This window comes from Cetorhinus maximus, chromosome 1 (assembly GCF_964194155.1).
Source record: "Cetorhinus maximus chromosome 1, sCetMax3.hap1.1, whole genome shotgun sequence".
NCBI classification, from domain to species: domain Eukaryota; kingdom Metazoa; phylum Chordata; class Chondrichthyes; order Lamniformes; family Cetorhinidae; genus Cetorhinus; species Cetorhinus maximus.
In genome coordinates this window covers 230181699-230196246 of record NC_135879.1, presented here as the reverse complement: position 1 = coordinate 230196246, position 14548 = coordinate 230181699, and positions in this window count along the sequence as shown.

Here is a 14548-nt window from a genome sequence, read left to right as displayed (position 1 = left end):
GCGAACCTCATAAGGATATAGGAATAGGGGAGGCTGCAAGGGTAGGAAGGAACGAGGCCATGGAAGGATTTGAAGAGAAAGGTTAGCAGTTTGAAACTGACTTACTGAGGGATATAGAAACAATGGAGGTCAGCAAGAATTGAAATATTCAGTGAGCGAGGTTTTTTACAGGATTATTCAATAGGCTCTGAGGAACTGAGCAGCAGAGTTTGGGATGAAGTGGAGGGTTGAATTTGGAAAGCTAATGAGAAATACATGGAAAAAGTGCCATCCGGAGATGCCAAAAGGGATAGATGCGTGTTTCTTTGACAATGGTGGTGAGGGAGAACAATGTTTTGGGGATGGGAATGATGGACTGAACATGAGGCTTGGAACTCATCTCAGAATCGAGGAGGAAGCTGAGGGCTTATGCTACAACATATGAGGATGTATGCTGTTGGCTCAAGATTGGGGTCGGAATAGATTTGCGTGCTAGGCAGAACTATGTGCGAAGGACCAACACGATTGCTTCATATTTGTCAAGATTGAGCAAAGGCAAATTACATTGTCAACACTGACAGAGACCAGTTGAGCTGAATGGCCAAAAATGTATTTTTAAGTTATTTTATTTTGACTTGTTTTTATTTGTATTTCTATGTGACCATTTCTAGTGGCAAGTGGCATTCATGCTACACAATTTCTAAGCAATGACCATCACCAGCAGGAGAGAGTCTGTAGGGGGTGGTGGTGTGTGTCAGCTTCACCTCTAATTTCTGAGTGGTTTGAATCGCTCCCACTTCCTGGGTTCTAGACCTTGGACTTATTTGGGGGTTGTGACAAAGTGCAGCAGACAACTGGTTTTGGTGTAAGAATAAAAACTGAGTTTATTGAAGTCACAAATGAACTTATAACATTAGGATTACACTGAGATTATACAGATTTACAAAGTACACTTAGTTAAGAATGGGGAACACTCGGCATAACGAGGGAAAATCACGCTACTAATCGCCTTACCCTTGTCCCACCCCCAAAACCTAACTAAATTGAACTAGGAGAGGTCAGGGATCATGCTCACCAACCAGGGTTCCTTGACAGTTCGAAATCCAGCCAGGTAAGCCGGTTGCAGTTTGGGGGTACGCTCTTTGTGTCCTCTGGGGCCTGCTGTCCCCACGTGGTCCTGGTCTGTGGAATCTGCGAAGGTTCTTCAGTTGGGCGGAGGGCGCAGTTGTGGGTGGTCGATCTTCGTGGAGGGCTGCGGTTGCGGCCTTGTTGTCTTCGGTTGAGCCTGCCACCCCATGCCCCTCGCCGTGATGTTGCCTGTGGGCCTGCAAACCTCCAGATCCCCTTCCTCCGCTTGGCTCAGCTCCCTGCTTAAACTCGGCTTCAACTGCTCCCAACTGCTCACTGCCCTGTGTCAGCTTTCAAAACTGCTCACCCGTTTGTGTCCCTGCCCAAAACTGCTCACTTCAGATCTCCTGGCCCAGTTATACTGTTTTTTTTTTTCGAATTTCTTATCTCAATCCAAATCAAGGTTAGTTCTTTGTTTGATTTTGGTGGGCTCCCTCAGGTGATTGTTGTCTTGTTGTTTTTAATGGGCTCACATGATGTTTATCATTGTCTTCCTGCCCCCGTAACTAGTCTTGAACTGAAAGCCATTGTATGTGTGGGATATTGATGGGTTTGCATAATTGCATTGATTGTGGTCTTCCTGCCCCTGTAGTTAGTAGTGATTATTTATGCAAGATTTTGATGGGCTTTAGTTTCATGTTGATTGCTTTAAAGGGAAGAATGCATATTCTGTCTCCTCTTGTTGTTTGGTTTCAGGTAAAAATCCAAAAGTCATATCCTTGTTGATGATATGAAAAATGTGGGAATTTTGAGAACCCTTCAAGTCTAAATACCTCTGTTTAATATTCAATAGTATTACCATCAGAGCTTTCATGCCTTTGACCAGCAACCCAACTGGGACAGCCTTAATTATTAGCTTCTTCCTTGAACAGAGGCCCCAACAATCCCCATCCACCACTATTCTCCTCCGTCTGGCTGAACTTGTTCTCACACTGAACAATTTCTCCTTTAACTCCTCTCACTTCCTCCAAATAAAAGGTGTGGCTATGGGTACCCGCATGGGCCCCAGCTATGCCTGTCTCTTTATGGGGTATGTGGAACATTCCTTGTTCCAGTCCTACTCCGGCCCCCTCCCACAACTCTTTCTCCGGTACATCGATGATTACTTCGGTGCTGCTTCATGCTCTCGTCGGGACCTGGAAAAATTTATTAATTTTGTTTCCAATCTCCACCCCTCCATCATCTTCACATGGTCCATCTCTGACACTTCTCTTCCCTTCCTTGACCTCTCTGTCTCAATTTCTGATGATAGACTGTCCACCAATATCCATTACAAGCCTACCGACTCCCACAGCTACCTCGACTACAGCTCCTCACACCCCGCTTCTTGTAAAGACTCCATCCCATTCTCTCAGTTCCTTCGCCTCCGTCGCATCTGTTCTGATGACGCTACCTTCAAAAACAGCTCCTCTGACATGTCCTCCTTCTTCCTTAACCGAGGTTTTCCACCCACGGTCGTTGACAGGGCCCTCAACCGTGTCCGGCCCATATCCTGCGCATCCTCCCTCACGCCTTCTCCTCCTTCCCAGAAACATGATAGGGTCCCCCTTGTCCTCACTTATCACCCCACCAGCCTCCGCATTCAAAGGATCATCCTCCGCCATTTCCGCCAACTCCAGCATGATGCCACCACCAAACACATCTTCCCTTCACCCCCCCTGACGGCATTCCGTAGGGATCGTTCCCTCCGGGACACCCTGGTCCACTCCTCCATCACCCCCTACTCCTCAACCCCCACTTATGGCACCTCCCCATGCCCACGCAGAAGATGCAACACCTGCCCCTTCACTTCCTCTCTCCTCACCATCCAAGGGCCCAAACACTCCTTTCAAGTGAAGCAGCATTTCACTTGCATTTCCCCTAACTTAGTCTACTGCATTCGTTGCTCCCAATGCGGTCTCCTCTACATTGGAGAGACCAAACGCAAACTGGGCGACCGTTTTGCGGAACACCTGCGGTCTGTCCGCAAGAAAGACCCAAACCTCCCTGTCGCTTGCCATTTTAACACTCCACCCTGTTCTCTTGCCCATATGTCTGTCCTTGGCTTGCTGCATTGTTCCAGTGAAGCCCAACGCAAACTGGAGGAACAGCACCTCATCTTCCGACTAGGCACTTTACAGCCTTCTGGGCTGAATATTGAATTCAACAACTTTAGATTTTAAACTCCCCCTCCCCCCATCCCCACCCCATTTCTTCCCCCCCGCCCCCCCTTTTTTTTCAATAATTTATATAGATTCTTCTTTCCCCACCTATTTCCATTATTTTTAAATCTAAACTAAAACCTTGTTAGTCTTTCCACCCCACCCCCACTAGAGCTGTACTTTGAATATCCTGTCTTCCATTCTTAATTAGCACTTTTCTCAGACAAATGTCACCACCTTCGACACCTCTTTGACCCTTTTGTCTGTGACATCTTTTGATTATCTGCTCATCTCCACAATCACCACACCCTCAATGTGTCTCTCCCCCCCCCCACCCCCCCACCCCACCCACCTTAAACCAAGTTATATTTCTCCCTTCTTCTAACTATGCTTCAGTTCTGCCGAAGGGCCATGAAGGCTCAAAACGTTAACTGATTTCTTCTCCGCCGATGCTGCCAGACCTGCTGAGTTTTTCCAGGTAATTCTGTTTTTGTTTTTAATTATTCCCAATGTCTGAGTACATTTAATCCTATAATATTAATACTGATTTTGAGAATCGAAAATGTGCAAAACTGGTTGGTCCAAAAAGACACAAATATCCTTGAACCTGGTCACAGTCTAAAAGGTAACAATCTATTTAATAAATATTTCTGTAGGCACCATCGATGTGTCAAATTCAGCACATTGAATATTCCATCCCTTGGCAATTTAAAATGGGACTATTTTCTGAGTTGTGATTGCTGCATCTTTTGAGCTTTTGGAGCTCTGTCTGCTCTATTGTTAGTATCAGCTGTATTCAAACAGATTTTGTCCTCCTTGCCCTCTGTGTTTCTGTGACTTGATAAATAATATAAATACTGCAACTGATATTTTGCTTGTAGCTGCTAAGAACTGTTTGAGTATTTATTTGGAGTTATGCCTCACACGCTGGGAATTATTCTGATATAGCACTTGGATTTATGCCATTCTTAGCTTTGTTCCTTCTGACTCTAGAATTCGACATAGTTGACAGAAGGTAAAATAGGAGCATGAATGCTAAATAGATCACTTTGCCCATCAGCATACAAATGTCGGCATTTATGTACAACGTGGCATGTACTGCCAGTTCCAAAGCATCAGAATAGGATAATTCCATCTATGCTGTGAATTAACCCAACTCAGTTCATTCTACACTATTGGCATGACACAGTGCTTATTGTTTTAGCTCTTAAGGAGTACAGGAAAGAAACAGCGTGTTATTAACTCATCATTAGAAGAAAAAAAGAAACATATAAGAACGCACGACAAGGAAATGAATGCAGGCTACTTATTTCATAAAGCTTCTTGGACAAGAGCGCCTACGGTCAGGAAGCTCCAGACACCGCGCCCAATCTGCTTTAATGTGGCCTCTTCATGAATTAAGACTGTAGATACTTTGGTGTAGGAGTCCAGAACTTGGGAAGGTAACACTATAATTAGAGCTTGGCTATTCGGGGCTGATGTCAAGAAGCACTTGCAAAGACTTGTGGAAATCTGTGAACCTCTCCCCTAACAAGTTGTTGAGGCTGAGGGTCATTTTCAAAACTGAGGTTGATTGTTAAGGATTTTAAAGGTTATGAAATCAGGGCAGATACCGATCAGCTATGATCTAATGGAATGGCAGAGCAGGCTTGAAAGGTTAAATGGCCTCCTCCTGTTCCTATAATGGTAAACTGGGAAGATGGTGAATTGGGAAGATGGTAAGTCGGGAAGATGATGGCATAGTGGTAACGTACCAGCAGTACATTGATGTCCTTCCACGAGCTCCACAGTGCTTCAGTGTGGTAACTCTGGGAGGGGAAGTGGTGACATAGTGGTAATGTCACTGGACTAGTAATCCAGAGGCTCAAGGGACAAGGGTTCAACTCCTGCCATGGTAGTTGGTGGAATTTAAATTCAATTAATTAATCTGGAATATAATGCTAGTTGAAACTATCGTTGATTGTTATAAAGACCCATCTGGTTCACTTATGCCCTCCTTAGCTGGTCTACATGTGACTCCAGACCCACAGCAATGTGGTTGCCTCTGAAGTGTTCAAGGGCAATTATGGATAGGCAACAAACAAAGAATAAAAAAAAGAGAAGCTAGAAATGGTGGAAGCATGCCTTTGTGGCTTTCTGTAGGGCAAAGTTACAGGTAGGTGACACAATCAAATCTTCCAATGTTTGGTCCAATTGTAGATGTACAGGATAGTCCTGCTGTACAACATGGTTGCAGAAGTATATCTGATGTTGTTGCAGGATTTTCAAGGCTTGCAGCAGCAGCCAGAAGGAGACCCCATGTTCAGTTAGCAAAAACATTGGAAATATTGTTCAGTCCGAAACATTACCAGAAAGGAGCAGTGGCCATAGATTTACAGGTGCAGCTGTAAAGGCATGGCTAGAAGAAACATTATAGGAAGAGTTTGCCCCCTTTTGCTCTCCACAGAATCCGCCCACATGACAGAAGTCCTGAATGGAAGGCGGATAGATAGGTTGCAAGCTATGTTACAGCCATGCAGAGCACTGACTGGACCTCAACTGAGCTATTACATTGGGGAGAATTTTCCCCCCGTCAGATGTCGGGCAGGGGTGGGCGTGGACCCCATCGGCGCCCCCGATCAGGTCCGTGCTGCCATTTTACGTGGGCAGGTCAATTAAGGCCCGCCCAGCGTGACACACATCCGGAAGTGCCGAGTGCTCCTTGTGCAGGCAGGGATGGTGGGTGGGGCGGAGGGGGTTTCCCTGAGTCAGGGATAGTGTCACATGAGCTGGGACATGTCAATGAACATTAATGAAAAAATGTATTGAATTAATAAACCCTCCTTGAAACCTCATCCGCCCGTGGATGAGGTTCCATGAAAAATGAGAAGGCCGCCTGGGCTCTTTGCCTGTCCGCCAACCTTAAACTCAGCCAATTAGTTTAATTGATATTTAAATGGCCTTAATAGGCCTTTGACAGTTCGGTGGGTTGAGCTGAAAACCCAAATGATGCGTGGTGATGTCGGGACGCCCGCCCAACATCACCGTGCGTGATTTTTCGCCTTGGTGAGTGGGCCCCGCCCCCGCTCGCCAAGCTGAAGATTCAGGCCATCGAGTTCTGGTCTACCCAAACCTACCATTACCATCGAGCTGGCGGGTCAACCCTGGTTCGATGAAGAGTGCGGGAGGGAATGTCAGGAGCAGCACCAGGCATACCTAACGATAAAGTGTCAACCTGGTGGAACTCCAACACAGGACTACTTGCATGCCAAACAGCATAAGCAGCGTGCAATAGACAGAGCCAAGCAATCCCATAAGCAAGGATCAGATCTAAGCCCTGCAGTCCTACCACATCCAGTCGTGAATGGTGGTGGACAATTAAACAACTCACTGGAGGACGAGGCTCCATGAACATCCCCATCCTCAATGATGGGAGAACTCAGCACAGTAGTGCAAAAGATAAGGCTGAAGCATTTGCTACAATCTTCAGCCAGAAGCAGCAAATGGATGATCCATCTCAGCCTCCTCCTGAGGCCCCCAGCATCACATTTGCAATTCTTCAGCCAATTCGATTCGCTCCACGTGATATAAAGAAACAACTGAAGGCATTGGCTACTGCAAAGGCTATGGGCCCTGACAATATTCTGACAATAGTACTGAAAACTTGTGCTTCAGAACTAGCCACAGCCCTAGCCAAGTTGTTCCTAAACACTGGCATCTACCCAGCAACATGGAAAATTGCCCAGATATGTCCTGTCCCCAAGAAGCAGGACAAATCCAACCCGGCCAATTACCCACCCCAAAGGTCTACTCTCAATAATCAGCAAAGTGATGGAAGGGATCGTCGACAGTGCTATCAAGTGACACTTACTCAGCAATAACCTGCTCACTGACGCCCAGTTTGTGTTCCACCAGGTCCACTCAGCTCCTGACCTCATTACAGCCTCGGTCCAAACATGGACAAAAGAGCTGAACTCCCGAGGTGAGGTGAGAGTGACTGCCCTTAGCATCAAGGCAGCATTTGACCGAGTGTGGCATCAAGGAGCCCTAGCAAAACTGGGGTCAATGGGAATCAGGGGGAAAATTCTCCAGTGGTTGAAGTCATACCTAGGAATAAATTATATAAAAACAGAATGTGCTGGAAATACTCAGCAGATCTGGCAGCATTTGTGGAGAGAGAGAAAGAGACAGTGTTAACATTTTTGAGTTGAATGTGACTCTCCATCATCATTGGGTCAAAATCCTGGAACTCCCTATTTAACAGCATTGTGGGAATATCTGCACCACGCTGACTAATTGCCAGCTCACTGCCACCTTCTCAAGCAAATAAGAGCATAAGAAATAGGAACAGGAGTAGACCATTCGGCCCCTCGAGCCTGTTCCGCCATTCAATAAGTTCATGGTTGATCTTGTGTTTCGATTTCTACATTCCCATCTAACCTCGATAACCTTTAATTCCCTTTCCTAACAAGAATCTACCTACCTCTGCCTTAAAAATATTCAATGACCCCGCTTCCACCACCTTCTGAGGCAAAGAATTCCAAAGTCGCACAACCCTCTGAGAGAAAAAAATTCTCCTCATCTCTGTCCTAAAAGGGCGACCCCTCATTTTAAAACAGCACCCCCTAGTTCTGGACTCACCATCCTTTCGACATCCACCTTGTCAAGACCGTTCGGGATCTTGTATTCTTCAATCAAATCACCCCTCACTCTTCTAAACTCCAGTGGAAACAATCCCAGTCTGTCCAACCTTTCTTCATAAGACAACCCACTCATTCCAAGTATCAATCTACTAAACCTCCTTTGAACCACCTCCAATGCATTTACATCCTTCATTAAATACGGAGACCAAAACTGCACAAAGTATTGGAGGTGCAGTCTCACCAATGCCCTGTATGACTGAAGCATAACATCCTTACTTCTTTGTTCAATCCCTCTCATAATAAAGGATAGCACGATTAGGAGTGGGCAATAAATGCCAGCCTTGCCACAACGCCCATATCCTGTGAGTGGGTAATATAAAAAGAAATACAAAACTACTGAATTCCAACTGTTATCGCCTTTAAATGTGTGTTTTGCCAAAAAATTTCAGCTCGTTCTTGAATTTGTCGACATGTTTGCCTCTACTGATCTCTCCGGGGTGTCTGTTTCCACACACTCTCCACTCTGTGTGAAGTCGTCAAACCTAAACTGTCTCTTCCTTCCTTCTTGGCAAACATCTATTTAACCTCTTCTCTGCTGGAAACATTCCACTCTTTTCGATGGACTTTAAGTCTCCACAATTTACTCAAACCCACTTTGGGCAGGGACTTAATTCAGTGTGCAGCTTGCATATAGGGCTATTGATGGCCAGTCATGTATTTGGTTCATTGGGCAGAAGCCCTTTTCTTTATTCTTTCATGGGATGTGGGCATTGCTGGCTAGGCCAGCATTTATTGCCCACCCCTCGTTGCTCTTGAGAGGGTGGTGGTGTGCTGCCTTCTTGAACTGCTGCAGTCCATGTGGTGTAGGTACACTCATAATGCTGTTAGGAAGGGAGTTCCAGGATTTTGACCCAGAGACAGTGCAATAGTGATATAGTTCCAAGTCCATTGGCGTATGGCTTGGAGGGGAACTTGCAGGTGGTGTTGTTCCCATATGTCTACTGCCCTTGTCTTTTGAGGCGTTAGAGGTAGGGGGTTTGGAAGGTGCTGTCAAAGGAATCTTGGAGAGTTGCTGCAGTGCATCTTTTAGATTGTACACTGTGCGCCGAGGAAGTGAATGTTTAAGGTAGTGGATGGGGTGCCAATCGAGCAGGCTGTTTTGTCCTGAATGTGTTGAACCTCTTGAGCGTTATTGGATTTGCACTCATCCAGGCAAGTGGAGAGTATTGCATCACACTCCTGACTTGTGCCTTATAGATGGTGGACAGGCTTTGGGGAGGCAGGAGATGAATGACAGAATGGTAGCTGTGAATTAGAGAATGGCATATCAGCTAGGCTAAGGCAGAAAAACTCTTATTCTGGAAGTAAAACTTTCAGAGTTTAGCCCCAAACCAGGCTAAGAGCAAATAAAATAGTCTCACCTATTGTGCATACTGAGGGGGGTGCTGCATGGTTAGGGGTACAGTGTTTTAAACCAAAGTCCCATTTCCCTGATCCACTGCTTAAAGACACATATTGAAAAGGGAGACTTCCCTGGCTTTTCTCCACTAAAGACCCCATGTACAAAGTACACCCTGTGCTCTGCTAGAATTTTGGCCACAATTCCTCACTTAGCAGCTACCACACAAAGGAAAACATATTTCTTAGTCATCATTTCATTGCTGTTTGTGCAGTGTTGCTGATACGGAATGGGTACATTTGTCTATGTCACAACATTTAGTGCATTTCAACAATACTCATAGTGACAAGGGATTGAGACGTTTAGGCGTGATAAATTTGCTAAATAATTCCAAGCATTCTTATTCATCGGTGATCCAGAGGCCTGAATTGATAATTCAAAGATTCATATTGTGAGTTCAAGTCCCACCATGGCAGTTTGAGGTTTAGAATTCTGTTGAAAAAAAATTGTTAATAAAAGGGTGTGATCAGAAAAAGTGGCCATGATACTGTCAGATTGTCGTAAAAACCCAATTGGCTTACTAATGTCTTTTGGGGAAGGAAATTTGCCATCCTTACCCGGTCTGCTCTATTTGTGATTCCCGTGCAACAACAGTGTGATTGACCCTTAAATACCCTCAGAAGTGGTCTCAAGAGTCACTTAGTCGTAAACCACCAGCAGTGATTCAAGATGAAGGCCGACCATCATCGCATTCTCAGATCAACGAAAGATGGACATTAACTGTACAAGAACAAAGGAGATCACAGTCACTGTAACAATTATCAAAGCATCTCCTTGTTAAGTATTGTGAGGAAGGTCAGCTCTGACCAGATTGCAGACCCTGGCATCGCGCATCTACCCTGCATCTCAGTTCGGCTTCAGATCTGGCAGATCGATCATCAACATGATTTTCTCACTTCTCCATTTTGACGAGAAGTGCCACAACCACTCTACATTGCCTTCATAGACCTCACCATGGCCTTCGGCTTTGGCAGCAGAAACAGCTCTTCAAACTGCTGTGGGAAATAGGCTGCCCGCCTGAACTACTGGGAATCATTTCTTCTTTCCACGAGAACATGGACAGTTTCGTCAGTCCCAATGGAGCAACATCGGAGCCTTTCAAGATCAGCAGTAGGTAAAGCAGGGCAGTGTCCTGGCACCAGCTCTCTTTGGCATATTTTTCTCCATGTTGTTATTGTACGCTTTTGGTGACTCAAATGTGTCTAGCTGCATGCCAGAGCTGACAACTTGGTAAGACTGCACCAAGACCAAAGTGTGTAATGTCCTAGTCCATGAGTTGCTGTTTGCTGGCATCTCATACTGAGGCTCAACAACAGCTTGTAGATCAGTTTTCCTGGCTTGGCAAGGAGCTTGGACTGACAGTCAGTGTCGGCAAGACCAAGGCTATGGGCCAGGATATAGAGACTCCACCTTTCTACAACATTGACAACTTCTCTCTGGAGGTTGTCTACAGCTTCACATACCTTGGATCAACAATTACCAGCAACTTGTCCCTCAATGCTGAAATCAGCACCAGTTTTGCCAAGGCCGCAGTTGTCATGTCAAAGTTGAGAAGTCGAATATAGACCAACAGCAAATTAACCAAAAATACAAAACTCCGTTTGTACCAGGCTTGTGTTCTCAGCACCCTCCCTTATAGTAGTAAGGTATTAACAACTTATGCAAGCCAAGAAAGGCAGCTGAACAACTCCCACCTCCACTGCCTCAGACAAACATTGAAGGTCTCCTGGCAAGACAGAGTGCCGAACATGGAAGTACACCAGCGTGCGAGGATTCCCAGCATCTTCATCCTCTTGTGTCAGCAGCATCTCTGTTGGCTGGGTCATGTGAATCTATTGGATGGTGGCCACATCCCTAAAGGCATGCTCAATGGCCAGCTTGCTAACGGCACGAGACCAGCAGGTCGCCCCTGTCTGCAAGTGTGACTTCAAGTTGACCAGGATTGGAGTTGACGCATGGAGACAAGAAGTCAGGAAGGGCGTGAAAAAAGCAGAGGGAAAAAGAAATGACCAGATGGTGGAAAGGCAAGCTCAGCAGAAAGAAAAAAAGGATCAGTCAACCTCAGGCCAACGCTATTCATCTGTGCCAGTTGCGGAAGGGAGTGCCACTCATGAATCAGCCTCTACAGCCACAACAGATGATGTTCAATACAGGAGTGACATACACCCTGGGTGCAATCCATCATCTCCCAAGATGGACGGATGCCTAACTAACCTAACTGCCAACCTTCTCTGTGATACCAATATCCCAAGAATAAATATACATGCGTGTCTCTGTGTATGTGTGTTTGTTTGTGTGTGTGCGCACTTGTTTGTGTGTCTGTGTGAGAGAGAGTGCGTGTGTGTCTGTTTGTATGTATGTGTTTGTCTGTGTGTGTGTGTCTGTGTGTGAGTGTGTGTTTGTGTGTGTGTGTGTCTGTCCGTGTGCGTGTGTGTGTCTGTGTCTATCCATAGATAAAATAATGATCATTATTATCAGTGAGGTTCAATTCCTTTGATACTCTTGTCACTGCAAAACTCCCTCTTCATAAATATTTTTGGACTATTCTGGACATCTACATGAGGCTATGCTGCTCAAATTGTTTCCAAATGCATTGATGTGATGGTACTTGGTTCATTCTCAAGCTCTTTAGATGCTTGACAAGATCCTGACACTCCATGATCTCACCCCTCCCTATCTCTGCAAATTCCTTCAGCCCCACAAACCTCCCAAATATCTGTGCCCCTCTAATTCTGGCCTTTTGCACATCTCTGATCTCTGTTGCTGTAGTATTGGTGACCTTCAGCTGCCATGGCCCTAAACTCTTGAATTCCCTCACAGAGGCCGGGATTTTCCGGCCCTGTCATGGGCAAGGCGGTGCCCCAGCCAGACATCTACTGACCTGCAGCGGGACCGGAAAATTCCGGCGGCGGGCGGGTGCGGAAAATCCCGCCCAGAATCTCTTTCCTCCTTTAAGGTATTTCTTAAAACCTATTTCTTTGAGAAAGCATTTGATTATGTTCTGTTAGAACTCTTTGCCAGACTTGGTCTTATTTTGCTTTGTAACACTCCTGTAAAGAACCTTTGGGGCATTTTATTACATTAAAGGCCCTATATAAATACAAGCTGTTGTTTTAGCAGTTTCTTGTATGCTTTCTACTCACCCTCCTTTGCTTATATTTTATTTTTCCCTTACCAAGAATCAAAAGTTCGGATATCAAAGATTGCCTAACTCTACCAAGAATGGATAATCCCAATTGGGCCCAGTACGCTGAAGCAATACATTGATTAGTTCCAGTTCTTTCATTCAGTTCAATGAATGATTCACTAGACATTATTTTTTTTGACTAATTTACCTACCTGGCTACTAGATACTTCTTACCTTGATCATGTGTGAAGCCCTCAATTTATTAGCTATGGTAGAGGATGCAGTTAGCATATGTATACTTCCCATTTGTGCTGGTTGGATAACCCTCTCCCCCCAAAAAAATGATACACCAGTTAAATTTTCTAATATTTATTATAATTAGCATTGCGCATGATGAGAATACTTTTTTACTTGAAGGAAATGGGTCAGATCAAATACATTTTTAAATTCATTTATGGGATGTGGCATCGCTGGCTAGGCCAGCATTTATTGCCCATCCCTAATTGCCCTTGGGAAGGTGGTGTTGAGCTACCTTCTTGAACCGCTGGGTTCCCTGTTGTGTAGGTACACCCTCAGTGCTGTTAGGGAGGGAGTTCCAGGATTTTGACCCAGCTACAGTGAAGGAACGGCGATATATTTTCAAGTCTGGATGGTGGGAAGTTTGGAGGGGAACTTCTAGGTCGTGTTGTTACCATGTGTTTGCTGCCCTTGTCCTTCTAGGTGGTAATATAACACGTTCCCTAATGGCAATATATAACACCTCCCATGGCCTCAGGATGTCCAAAGGGAAGCATTTGAAAGTGCAGCCATTGTTATAATGTAGAAAATGTGGCAATCAGTTTCCACACAGCAAGGTCCCACACACCACATGGTGTTCATGATAAGATAATCTGTTTAATTGACGTTAACTGACATCGGTTTGAGGATAATTATTGACCAGGACACCAAGGAGAATACCCCAGTGCTTCGTCGAAAAAGTGTTGTGAAACATTTTATGTGTACCTGAGAGGGTAGCTGGGGCTCAGTTTAATGTATAATCTGAAAGTTAGCTCATAGAAATAAAGGTTCGGAGGAGGCCATTCAGCCCCTCGGGTCTGTCCTACATTTCAATTATCAGCCGTGGCTTAGTTGGAAGCACTCTCAGTCTAGGTGAACGTAAAAGATCCCATGACACTATTTCAAGAAAGAGTAGGGGAGTTCTTGCTCATGTCCTGGCCAATATCTTTCCTTCAATCCACATCCCAGGAACAGATGATCTGGTCATTACCGTATTGTTGTTTGTGGGAGCTTGCTATGTGCAAATTTCCTGCTGTGTTCCCTGTATTGCAACAGAACAATATCAAAATCATACAGCACAGAAGGAGGCCGTTTGGCCTATCATCTAGGTGTTGTTCCCCTAGTTCCATCCCAATGCCTTTTTCCTATGGTCTTACAAACTTTATCTCTTTACTTAATTATCCAAATCCTTTTTGAAAGCCACAATTGAATCTGCCTCCATCACACCCACAGGCAATGCATTACAGATCCTAACCACACACTGCAGAAAAATAGTTTTTCCTTCTGCCACCTCTAGTTCTTTTGCCAATCACCTTAAATCTGTATCCTCTCATTCTCAATCCTCCCATCAATGGGAACAGTTTCTCCCCATCTACTCCGTCCAAATCCCTCATGATTTTGAATAGCCCGATCAGATCTCCTCTCAAACTTCTCTTCTCTAAAGAGAACAGCTTGAGATTGTAAAATCTATCCTTGTAACAGAAGTCTCTCATCCCTTGAACCATTCTTATCAATCTTTTCTGCACTCCCTCCAAGGCCCTCACAAACTTCCTAAAGTTCGGTGCCCAGAATTAGACACAATGCACCAACTGACAACAAACCAATGTTTTCCGCCATTTCCGCCAACTCCAGCATGATGCCACTACCAAACACATCTTCCCTTCATCCCCCCTGGTGGCTTTCCGCAGGGATTGTTCCCTCTGGGACACCCTGGTCCACTCCTCCATCACCCCCTACACCTCAGTCCCCTCCCACGGCACCTTCCCATGCAACCGCAGAAGGTGCAACACCTGCCCCTTTACTTCCCCCCTCCTCA